The sequence below is a fragment of the Urocitellus parryii genome, chromosome X (genome assembly GCF_045843805.1).
Source record: "Urocitellus parryii isolate mUroPar1 chromosome X, mUroPar1.hap1, whole genome shotgun sequence".
Classification (NCBI taxonomy): Eukaryota; Metazoa; Chordata; class Mammalia; order Rodentia; family Sciuridae; genus Urocitellus; species Urocitellus parryii.
In genome coordinates, this window is record NC_135547.1 from 95,138,414 (window position 1) to 95,151,566 (window position 13,153).

At 39.6% G+C, this 13,153-nt stretch overlaps 1 pseudogene; it reads right to left on the bottom strand.

Annotated features, from left to right (window-relative positions):
- Positions 1-436: 436 nt before the first annotated feature.
- The window catches only part of LOC113181909 (ubinuclein-1-like), a 96,145-nt pseudogene continuing 83,428 nt past the window's right edge, over positions 437-13,153 (bottom strand).

Sequence of the window (13,153 nt, forward strand, 5' to 3'; positions counted from 1 at the left end):
TTCTCCAGCTTACATGGCTTATGTGGGACCTCCTGGCCTTCTCCTTGATCATATGAACCAATTTCCCTAAATAAATCCCCTCTCGCATATTCTCTTGGTTCTGACTCGCTGAGGAACCCTGACTAATATGGTCTATATTAAAGTCAAGGATCCATGACACGGGCTACTCCCCTTATGCAGACACCTGGGATGCTCCTTGGGGCCAGAGTTTGCATTTTAGCATATGGATAAACTTTCCCACAATCCTCCCAGACCTCATCTTGTTTCCTTCTAAGTCACAGCACTCCAGGTTCATTTTTACCCTTAGACAGATCACCCCCATCCCTGATTCCATCATTCCATTGGAATTTCATGGCCTCTGCTCCCCTTTAATTCTTCTTTATCAGAACAGTCCTCTGCTCCTTGTCTTTATCTTCTTCTAGAATCTTCACAATCTTTACTGTGTCTGTTCCTGGCATTTGTCCTGGTATGTGGCCATCTGCTCTGGCATTGCCCTACTGATGGCTTCTTTAAGTTTCTGTAGAGTCTCCTTCAGACTCACTCCCCAACTCACAAAGATGAAGTAAGAATGACTGGGGGATCCTTGAGCAAGAATGACTGGGGGATCCTTGCTGCAGGGAGGGCACAAAGCAAGATGGCCATGAACCTCAGAGCCAATGTGGCTGCTCAGCTTCTCAATCCATGCCTCCATATCTGATAGGTGCTTCTCCAGGGGCACTGGAAGGCCTTTGAGGGGGTTACAGGATGCAACTCTGAATTCCTGATCCAATCCTACCCCAAGAGAATCTCTTTCATCATTCATATCACAGAAAAGCCTTCCTTCCAGACTTACTGAGCATCTGCTTCAAGCCCAAATCAGTCAGAAAGACCATGGCAGTGGCTGCCTGAAGCCAATTATTGTCAAAAGCAGACAGGCAGGTTGAAAGCAAGGGGTGGGAGGTGTTCCTCAATTCCCATAGGCTTATTCTCCTAGTCTTTGTTTTCTTGGGTCTATTTTTCTTTCTGAATTCTCGAAAACATCTCTTTATGGCTCAAAGCCCCAAGAGCATTTGTTATTCTTTCTCCTCAGCAGCACTGAGAACTATGAAGGCAGCTTGGGGAAATGTAGGCTTTGTTGATTTCTTATCTTTGTTGAAAGTGTCATCTTTTTTCTTCTTTTCCTACCACCTTCCTTCAACTTCTCCTTCTTTGGTGATTTTTTTCCTATTTTTAGATTATTTTTATTTTTTAAATTGGCATATAATATTGTGTTTTTACCTTGTACCACATGATGTTTTGAGTATACATGATTATGGAATGACTAAGGCCAGCCAATTAACATAGGCATTACCTCACATAGTTATCCTTTTGTTGAGAGAACACTTTGCATCTACTCTCCTGGCATTTTTTCCCTCCATGACTTTATTGAGGCAAAATTGAAGTTCAATAAAATGCACATATTTGAAGTATGCAATTTGATTGGTTTTAACGTGCATGTAACAATACAATCAATATAAAAAACATTTCCATTACTTTTTTTTTAATTTGAAATTTTGCAGACTGTATTTCCTGCGTGTTTCATCACATTAGAAATCAATCACCTTGAGCTGGGATTGTAGCTCAGCAGTAGAGCGCTTGCCTAGCATGTGCAAGGCCCTGGATTCAGTCCTCGGCATCACATATAAATAAATACATAAAATAAAGGTATTGTGTCCAACTACAACTAAAAAATAATTTTAAAAAAGAAATCAATCACCTTAAGTTATATAGAACCCCACCTCCACATGTCAACTATTTCAAAATTAAATGGCACACTTATAAATATCTCAGAGGTTAAGGAAGAAAGCACAAGAAATGTAAATAAAAAGTGCTTTGAACTAAGTGATAATAAAGCTTAAAATATCAGGATCCTTGGGATGAAACAGTACTCAGATGAACATTTATAACTTAATGTGCTTGTATCAGAAAGAAGCTAGAATAACAATCAAATTATTTTCAAATTATGTTGTAAGAAGGAAAAAATAAGAGTAGGAGCAGAAATATATAAAATAGAGAAAAAATAATTCAGCTAAAATTTGATTAAAAAATAAACAAGTCTAATCAAGAAAAAAGCAAGAACACAAAAATTAATATCAATGGAAACAGAGCTATCAAAATAACCATACAGATGCTAAAATATATTAAGGTACTATTACAATTGTATGCCAACACATGTGATAGTTTACATAACATGATCTATGCTATAGAAGGATCCGTGTGCTGCTAAGAAGAAAGTGTATTTAGTCATTGATGGATGAAATATTCTATACATGTCTGTAAAGTCTAAATTATCAATTGTAATTTTTACTTCTGTGGCTTCTTAGTTTTTGTTTGAAGAATCCATCCATTGGTGATAGAGGCATGTTAAAGTCACCCAGTATTATTGTGTTGTGGTCTATTTGATTCTCAAAATTGGGAAGGGTTTGTTTGATGTACGAGATGCTCCATTGTTTGGGGCATAAATATTTACAATTGTTATGTCTTGTTGATGTATCATTCCCTTAATCAGGGGAATGATTTGTCCTTCTTTGTATTAACTTTGGCATAAAGTCCTCTTTGTCTGATATGAGGATAGAAACCCCTGCTTGTTTACACCATCCATGTGAGTAATGTTTTTTTCCCATCCTTTCATCTGTGGATGTCTTTGCCTATGAAGTGAGTCTCTTGGAGATAGCATATTGTTGGGTCTTGTTTTTTAATCCAATCTGTCTTCTGGCATTTTTCAAGAATACTATTGTGTTAATCAACATTCCATTGCTGTGACAAAATACCTGGGATAACCAACTTATAAGGAGTAAAGGTTCATTTTGGCTCATGGTTTCACAGGTTTCAGTCCATGGTTGCTTGGTCCTGTTGCTTTGTGTCTGGGGTGAGGCAGCACATCATGGTGGAAGTGCATGACACAGGAAACCTGATGACCTCATGGTGGTTGGGAAGCAAAGAAAGAAGAAGGGGCCAAAACCCCACACCCCCAATGACCTAAGTTTCTTCCATTATGACCCACATCCTAAAAGTTTCACCAATTCTCAGTAGGCTTGCAGGCTGGTGATCAATCTTTTAACACTTAAGTCTTAGGGGGCACTTTGATTCGAACTATAGCAATAATTTATTATTATTATTATTATTATTATTATTATTATTATTACTATTATTATTTTGGTACCAGGGATTGAACCCAGGAGCACTTAACCACTGAGCTATATCCCCCAGCCCTTGTTTGTATTTTATTTAGAGACGGGTTCTCACTGTGTTGTTTAGCACCTTGCCATTGCTGAGGCTGGCTTTGAACTTGCAATTCTCCTGCCTCAGCCTTCTGAGCTACTGGGATTAAAACATGCACCACCACACCTAGCTGATTTTATTCTCTTATAAAGCTAAATAGTATTCAGTTAAGTATATGCACCACATTGTTTTTATCCATTCATCATCTGATGGACATGTAGGTTGTTTCCATTTGTAGGCTATTGTGAGTAGTGCTGCAATGAACATGGCACTTTGGATACACACCCAGTAGCAGGATGGCTGGACCATACGATAGATCTATTTTTAATTTTTTTGAGGAATCTCCATACTATTTCCCATAATGACTGTACTAATTTGCATTCCCACCAGTATGCAAGGGTTCCCTTTTCCCCATATCCTGTACAGTACTTTTATCATTAGTCTTATTGCTATCAGCCATTCTTACTGTGGTGAGATGATAATACCATTGCAGGTTTGATTTACATTCCCCCAATGATTAGTGGTACTAAACATTTTTTTTCATATATTTGGTGGCAATTTGTTTTCTTTTGAGAGGTTTATTCAGGTCTTCCCCCACCTCCTTTCTTTAATGAAGTTATCATCAGATCCTGATTTAAAAAACAAAACAAAACAAAACAAAACTATAGGGCTCCTAAGTTAATATAGAATCCTCCACACTTTATGGTCAGAGAAGCAGGAACAAGCTCATTATTCACTTCAAATCCTAATCAGTCAATGAAGGAATCAGATTCTTCATCATACCCATCCCCCATAATGATTAAGTCCTATCTTTGGTCTTTCCTATGATTCTTTATACCCCCCCTTTTTTTTTCCCTACATATTCCTCACCAGCTCTGGGTGGAAGAATTCTGGGCAAACCTTGCTATTCTGAGTCAAAGAGAGTAAGTTGCTGTTGCTTAGAGTTTCAGTGCTGTTCTGAACAACCTCCTATTTCCCAGATTTCTATAATATTGCTACTATATGGCTTCTTTGTCAGAAGTGCTTGAGCATCATGAGCTGCAAATGTCCCCTCAGCAGCAGAATGGGTCATGTGCAAAGGCCATAGTTCTAGTTAGTAATTGGGTCCTGAAGCAAGTCCACCTATGGTGTCCCCTGCAGTTCCATGGTCCATTCCACAGATGAAAAATCTGTGAAAGTTGGAGGGGGGAAATCTAAATTCAAGGTCTATGAAAAATCTCTGGGGACAGTGGGCTGGCTTGTAGTTAATGCATTTGGGAGAATTTGTAACCCTGGCGACTTGGGATGCTGAGCAGGAGGATCACAAGTTTGAGGCCAGCCTCAGGATTTAAAAAAGAAAGGCTGGAGATGTAGTTCAGTGGTAGGGTGCCCCTGGATTCAATCCCCAGTAACACACACACACACACACACACACACATACTCACACACACACACATTTGGTTCTCTGAAAACCAGTCATTAAAAAGAACATTAACTTAAGCTGGGGTTGTAGCTTGGTGGTAGAGCGCTTGCTTAGCACATGTGAGGCTCTTGGTTCGATCCTTAGCATCTACAACTAAGAAAAAAATTTTAAAAGAACATTTACTTAAGGGATGGGGTTGTGGCTCAGAGGTAGAGTGCTTGCCTAGCACGTGTGAAGCCCTGGGTTCAATCCTCAGAACCACATAAAAATAAATAAATAAAATAAATATATTGTGTCCAACTACAACTAAAAAATAAATATTAGAAAAAGAACATTTGGGGCTGGGGATGTGGCTCAAGTGGTAACGCGCTTGCCTGGCATGCGCAGGGCACTGGATTCGATCCTCAACACCACATAAAAATAAAATAAAGATTTTTTTTTTTTTAAAAAAAAGAACATTTATTTAAAACTAAACATTTCTTTAAGGAAATAACTCAGTTAAAAGATAGGTAAAAGATTTGAACAGATGCCTCACCAAAGAAGATATAGAGATGGTAAATGAGCATAAGAAAAAGGCTCCATATCATGCCATTAGGGAATTGCATATAAAATAACAGTGAGACTCCAACACACACACCTATTAGAATTGTAAAGATCACAAACACTGACAATACCAAATGCTAATGAGAATTTGACATGGTGGGAACTCTTATTCATTGCCAGGAGGAATGGCAAATGGTACAGCCATTGCATGAAAAATAGTTTGATAGCTTTATTTATTTATTTATTTATTTATTTATTTATTTTTGTGCACTGGGGACCAAACTCTGAGTCTCAAACATGCTAGGCAAGCACTCTACCACTAAGCCACACTCTCAGCCCAGTTTGGTAGTTTTGTGAAACAAACAAAAAACTAATAGAAATCATGCTCCTAGTTATTTCTTCCTGGTGAGTTGAAAAATTCACATACTCACAAAAATCTGCACACAAATATTTATAGCCACTTTACTCATAATTGCCAATAATTTGGAAGCAGCCAAAATGTCTGCCCTTCAGTAGATGAATGGACAAATGAACTGTGGTATATCCAGACAATGGAATATTATTCAATGCTAAAAAGAAATGAGCTATCAAGCCATGAGAAGACATGGAAGAAACGTAAACTCATATCACTAAGTGAAAGAAGCCAAAAATCTGAAAAATCTACATACAGGCTGGTAGAGTGCTTGCCTCACATGCACAAGGCCCTGGGTTCAATCCCCAGCACCACACATACACAAATATGGTATGAAAAGGCTACATACTATATGATCCCAACTGTATGACATTCTGAAAAATTTGGAAATATTAAAAAGATCAGTGGTTACTACGTGGAGGGGGAAAAGAGGATGAATCAGTGTAACCCAGAGGATTTGTAGTGAATTTTAACTATTTCATATGATATTATAATGGACATATGACATTATACATTTGTCTAAACCCATGGAATGCACAGCATCAAGAATGAACCATAATGTACACTATGGTCTTGGGTTATAATGGCATGTCACTATAGGTTTACAAGTTGTGACAAATGTACCACTGTGATAATAAGATGATTATAGTGGGGGGAGGAAGGCACTTGGGAGCTTACCAATCGATTTTTTTGTAAACCTAAAACTGCTATAAAAAATAAAGACTATTAATTTTTTTTTTTTCAAAAGCACTCAAAACATCAGGAAAACAGTCTCTGGCAAATAAGAGTAACATCCGGAACCAGTAGAGTGGACTCTCTCAGGTCAAGGCCAAACAGTGCCCCCAGAGCAAAGGAATAACTGTGTGCACGCTGCATGGGGCAAGGGAGAGGAAGTAGGGTCCATGGGTGTAGGGTGGTAGCTGAGAGACTGGGTTCTGGTGGTCAGAATCCCAGGGGGAGGGGCAGAACCATGCCTTCTTTTCAATGGATATTATGCCTTCACCTATCCCCTTGGAGGATTTGAACAGGGGAATGGCCATCTTCCTATTTCTACATCGTTCTTCTGTATGATCTGATCTAGAATATTCACTCCCATTTTGCCTAGGAGACAGAAAAAACTTTCCTACAGTGAAGAAGAAAACAGAAATGCAGAAAGAAGCAAAACCTAGAAATGAGGAGAGAGAAATTCATGAGTTCCTCTTTTTCCTCCAGCCCTGTTCTCTGCCCTTCCTGAAGTTTGTCTAACTCTTCCTTGGAATCCCAGAAACACCTTACTGTTCTTAGAATACCTCCCCTGTTTTTATAATTTTGTGCTTAAGCTGGTTCTGGTGGGCTTCTGATACTTGGATTCAAAAGACATGGCCACCCTGGGTATCTCAGGCCTCCCTTGGTATAAGATGCTATGCTTCTTGTGACAACCACTGTTGCATTTCACTAGATGAGAGTTGGCTACTCCCAGCACCCTTGCTTTGCAGTAGTCATCTTGACTTTCACTATCCAGTAGGAGAGTTTGGGTACTTGCCACAAGAAAAATTTGATAGGAAGATATGTTGCAGGCATCAAAGGACTTCATGGGACTGGGAGAACAGCTCAGTGGTAGAGAGCTTTAGGGCCTACCATGCACAAGGCCCTGGGTTCCATTCCCAGCACTGCAAAAGGTAGGGGAGGGGCTTCAAAACTCACCTAAATGTCGGGGAGCTAGGGGAATGGTCTAGAGGCTGCAATGGGAAGGTTGGAGAAACACTGATGCCTTCAGCATAAAGCACTGGACTAGGGCAGGCAGTTCTCAGAAGTTTTACTGGAAATTACCAAAATTTTCATGCAACCAGTAGTGATCTGGACAATTGTCCCATTCTCCAGAAACAAAGTGAGAATCTGAGAAGTTTGAGGAGCTGTGGCATTTGGCTACAATGATTGCCAAGTAGGAAATCATGGATGACTTCAAGTCTGGAGCTTGCAGAGAGCTCTGAGGAAATGAAGTTTATGGAGGAAGCCTTAGAAGTGGGCTGTAGCCAAGCAAAGTGGACAATTCACAATTGAGCCAAGGACCTTTGAATTAAAGAATATAGTCATGTGTTGAGAGCCAGAGGCCTTCTCCAAAGCAAAAAATACCTGGACAAAATGATCTCTAAGATTCCTCCCACTTTAAAGATATGTTGAATCTTTAATATGATCCACAATATTTCCCCTATAGTCTCTTCAATAGCAAAGAAAAAGAGCTTAGTAAATAGACAAGAGCCCCTTGCCCACTGGCCTATGATTGGAAAGGCTATCCCCAGTATTTTAGCATAGTTTGTTTTTCTCATGACTTTGGCTTTCCTGAACAAACCTATCTTCCCTCCAATCCCTAACCATCTCCCTTTGGTTCTGTCTCCTGATTTTTATGTTAGGACTTGCCTTTGAGGACATCTTTTCCTGCCCCCAACTTACCTACTCAGTGCTGGACCATGAGTGATATTATTCCCAGATGGGCTGGCGGGGACAGAAATGCTTTCCTTCCTCTATCTCCCTAGACAATTGCTATATGTACAGGAACCTGGAGATGAGGACCCATGCCTTCCTCCAATTTAAAAAAGTATGCCACCTCTGGGTGTGGTGGCAAATACTTATAATTCCAGAAACTCAGAAGTGTGGGGCAGGAAGATCACAAGTTTGAGACCAGCCTGGGTAAATTAGCAAGACCTTATCTCAAAATAAAATTTAACAAAGGACTGGGGATGTAGCTCAGTGGTAGAGTGCCCCTGGGTTCAATTCCTAGTACCACAAAAGAAAATTATAATAATAATTTTTAAAAGTATACCACTTTTTTCATACCTCTTCTTCAGCTAGCCTGTTTTGCTCTCCTCTCTTCACTGAATATATATAACCTTTGTTGTACATTGAGGGCTTGGGAAGACTTGTTTTAGCCACATGATTTAAAATAATGTGTTAATTATGCATTACTCACATGCTCTGAGCTTTGGCTGCTAATGTCATTTTACTGGACCGGGGAGAAGGTACTTGCAGTGATTACATAATCCTTAGACTTGCTGATGAAGAATTTCACCACCATAATATGCTTAAGTGAGGGTTCTCATTTTTGATTCATTGTTTTGATGAAACAAAATCCTTTTGACATCTTCTTTCAGTCAAATGGTAATGGAAAAAGTCAGCATTTTCTTTCTTTCTTTTTTTTTTTAAGTTTTTTGGTTGTAGGTGGACACAATACCTTTCTTTTATTTATTTATTTTTATGTGGTCTGAGGATCGAACCCAGTGCCTCATGCATGCTAGGCAAGTGCTCTGCCACTGAGCTACAACCCCAGCCAAGCATTTTCTTTTATCCAGATGTTCAACTTTATTTTCATAGACAAAGATCATTGAGAGACTGAAGTAATATTGATGGTCCGAACAGAGCACTCAAAATTCCTGTATTAATGATTGTTGGGGTTTGGGTGATTCAAAAAAGTAAATCACAGAGCATCATTTTATCCCCTCAAAATTTAGTTTCAAAAATAATGCACAGTTCAGTATCATAAACAGGGTGAAATTAATTGATCAGAAATGCTACAGTTCCTTCATGGTTGCAAATGGTTATGATTATCAAATAGGCTGACATGGAACACTTGACAGCTCTTTCCTTCTTATACACCATAATTAATCTTGAAACCAGCTGTATTTGTCAGTTTTCAAAAATAAGTCAGTGAAACATGCAGTTAACACATTAGCATGATTCTATGACAAATAGTTATGATTCATGGTCCCGAGCAAGTTCATACTGAAACCAGCTTTGCCTTTGGTTAAATGAGATTGCTGTTTATATAGCATCTTCCAAGTACTTAACAAAACCTTGTATTTGAGGCTGAAATGTATATATAGCAGTCCTTTGGAATCCTCAGGTGATTGGTTCCAGAACCTCCCACGGATACCCAATCTGAGGATGTTCAAGTGGTGTAATATTTGCATAGAACCTGCACATATCCAGCCATATACTGTAAGTCATCTCTAGGTTATTTATTTTATTTTATTTTTTTGATACTGGGGATTGAACCCAGTGGATTGGATTCATATCTTACCCTAGTTCCTTCCCCTATTATCCTGAAGAATCTTCTACATATGAATACTCAATTTTTCTTGGTAGGTGATTAGGCCAGGAGAACTCTACCTTCATGGATGGGTCTAGTGCTCTTATACAAAAGGGCTTAATGCCCTCCTGCCATGTGAAGACAACATTTGCCCTATGGGCCATGTGAAGATGCAGCAAGAGGCACCATCTTTGAAGCAAGGAGTCCTCACCAGACCCTGATCTGCTAGTGCCTTGATCTTGCACTTCCCAGCCTCTGAAACTATGAGAAAGAAATTTCTCATATTTATCAGTTACCCAATCTAAGGTATTTTGTTATACTAGCAGTGACTAAATAATACAGTACAAAATTCAGAAGGTACAAAGTGCTTTGCTTTGAAAACTCTCCTCCCATTCTGTCTTCAACCCACTGTGTTTCTAATTTCTTGTCTGTCTCAGTGTTAACTTAAGTGCATAGAAGGAAATGTATATATATATATATATATATATATATATATATATATATGTCCTTGAAAACATAGTAGCATACTATAATACATATTATAAAAGCACCTTGCTTTTTTCATATAAAATATGTACTTAAAGTCATTCCACATCTATACACGAAAAGCATTCTTATTTTTCTTTTTCTCACAACTACACAGTATTCCATTGTATGGATGCACCACAATGTAATTAACCCGTCACTTATCAATGGTCCTTTTTCCATTGTAAACAATGCTGTGATGAATAAACTTGGACATGCATCACATAGCACATATGCACACATAACTGAGAATAAATGACTATATGTGGAATATGAAATTGCTGGGTCATGATGGCAGGTTTTTTGTTTGTTTGTGGAGCTAGGGATGGAATCCAGGGCCTCACACGTGCTAAGTAAGTGCTCTACCACTGAGCTACATGCCCAGCCTTGATAACAGGTTTTGTTAGTGCCTGGCCCAGATAATTTATGGGGCTGGTGTTACCATCGGTTACTAGTGACAAGTTCCGCTTTCCCAGATGTGAAGATTAAACACTTGGGGAAACGCCGAGACAAGCATAAAATACAAGTTTTATTTAAAGAATAGTAACACAAACTTCTCTGCAGAGAACCGGGCCCAGAGCAGTGTGTCGGTGGGAGGGCTGAAACTTATCCTTTTTTTTTTTTCTTTCTTTGGTACCAGGGATTGAACTCAGGGGCACTCGACCACTGAGCCCCATCCCCAGCCCTATTTTGTATTTTATTTAGAGACAGGGCCTCACTGAGTTGCTTAGCGCCTCACCATTGTTGAGGCTAGCTTTGAACTCATGATCCCCCTGCCTCAGTCTCCTGAGCTGTTGGGATTACAGGCATCCACCACTCTGCCTGGCAAATATTATCCTTTTTATAATTTCCAGGTTTCTTACTTCTCATGTTCCCTCCCTTTATCCCTCTCATGAGGTAAAAAGGCAGGAGAGGGGCAATTCAGTAGGCCCCCCCCAGGGAATACTCATTAATAATTCCCTGCTATTGAGGACAATCTCCCCAGAGGCAGGTGACATTTTGGTTATTGGTTAGGGGAGTGGGATGTGTCCTGAAGGTGTTAACATTCCATTGAACCAGCTTCCATCTTCCTCTGACTTGATTCATCTATCTATACCAACTGCCTGACCTTTGTTCTAGCTTCACTGGTACACCCATCCCTTACCTGCTTGAAGAAGCTGCTTGCTAAAAGCTCATACCTGCTTTTTTTTTTTTTTTTCTAGTAGACTGCTATTGGCCTACAGTTGCTGCCTGGCCTGGCAATGTCTTGACAGTTACATGCCCTTCTGGGGCCGCCCTTAGCCAATGGTGGACAAATACATAAGCATGGCAGCCAGCCTCCTTGTGTTTGGGTAGAACATATATGGTGCTGTTTTCACTCAAGAGCTCCTTGTGGGATCTGGCTGAGGCTTGACTTCTGAAACCATAGTTTACCCTAGCTCCTTTACCTGCCATCCTGTGTCCCTGACTCCCTTACATGTTTCTCCATAGAACATTTCCTCCAATAAGTCATCAATATAGGGTTCTTCTCTCTGCTTCTGATTCTGGGGAGTCTACTGTAAGACAAACAGTATGTGTACATCCAATTTTTATAGATTTTATAGATATTGCTCAATTGCCCTCCAGAGAGATTGTATCCATGTAGATACAGATCCTAGTGATATAAGAAGGTGTTGAGTGTCTGGGGCTGTAGCTCAGTGGTAGAGCACTTACCTAGCATGCACAAGCACCTGGGTTCAATCCTTAGGACCACAGACACAAAGTAACTATTGGGGAAAATCTTATCATCTTAACTGTTCATCAGCTATTAGTGAAACAATGAATATATGCTGTATCTTATTTTGATAATGATACGTTTGGTGTGGTGTACCCATACTTTTTTTTTTTTAAAAAATAGTGTTTTCAGAGGAACAGGGGAACATATCTGCTTAGATTTGTTGTTTCCATCTCAACAGTCATGTGCCCAAGGACCACATGGCCTTTCTATCTGCTGTGGATGCCTGCTGAAGAATGTTGAAAAGCAGATGGCAGGGTGGAAAAGGTCAGGCAGGGTCGGTTATTTTAGGATATAATAAGATATAAGGAGTGATCTCATTCTCTCCCTCTCTTGACAAAGCACAAGATATTCAGATTACAGTAGAACCCTTGGGACCCCTAGGGAGATTCTGCATCTGGTCCACACTTGATCAATGCTGATAATTTACAGAAACTAGAGCAGCCCTCTGTGAGCTGTGAGGTTAGGCAGATTTGGGATCTAATCCCAGCTCTGCTACTTTCTAGCCCTGTGACCTTATCTTTTTGAGTCTTGGTTTCATTTTCAGTAAAATAGTAATCATACCTATCATTTTGCAAAATTATTAGGAGGATTCAAAGAGTTTGGTTTCTGGTAGGGGTTCTATAAAGAATATTTTAAAATGAGTGGGTTGATGGTGTAGCTCAGTGGCAGGCCCCTTGCTTAGCATGTAGGAAACCTTGGATTCCATCCATAGCATAATAAATAAATAAATAAATAAATAAATAAATGTTGGCCAGGCATGGTGGCTCATACCTATAATTCCAGCTACTTGGTAGGCTGAGGCAGGAGGATGACAAGTTCCAGGTCAGCCTCAGCAACTTAGTCAGATCCTATCTCAAAATTAAAAAAAAAAAAAGTGGACTGGGGATGCAGCTTAGTGGTAGAGCATTTACTTAGCAAGTTCAAGGCCCTGGGTTCAATTCTCAGTACAGCAAAAAAATTTAAAAGGTAGTAGGAGAAATTGGGTTATTATTGGAGAGTTCTCATGGAGTATGAGGAAAGATTTCAGCACTAGAAAGTGGGTTTGATACCCAGGGAAAGTTTACCTGGTCTTCAAGTACATGCTTCTTGGCATTGACCTTTCGAATCCTTCTACACTAATAAAGACCAGTGTGTTCCTCCCTTTGCACCAATCTCCCAGTTCATTTAGGGTCTTGGTTAAGAAGCTAATAAAAAAAACCACAGCATGTGGGA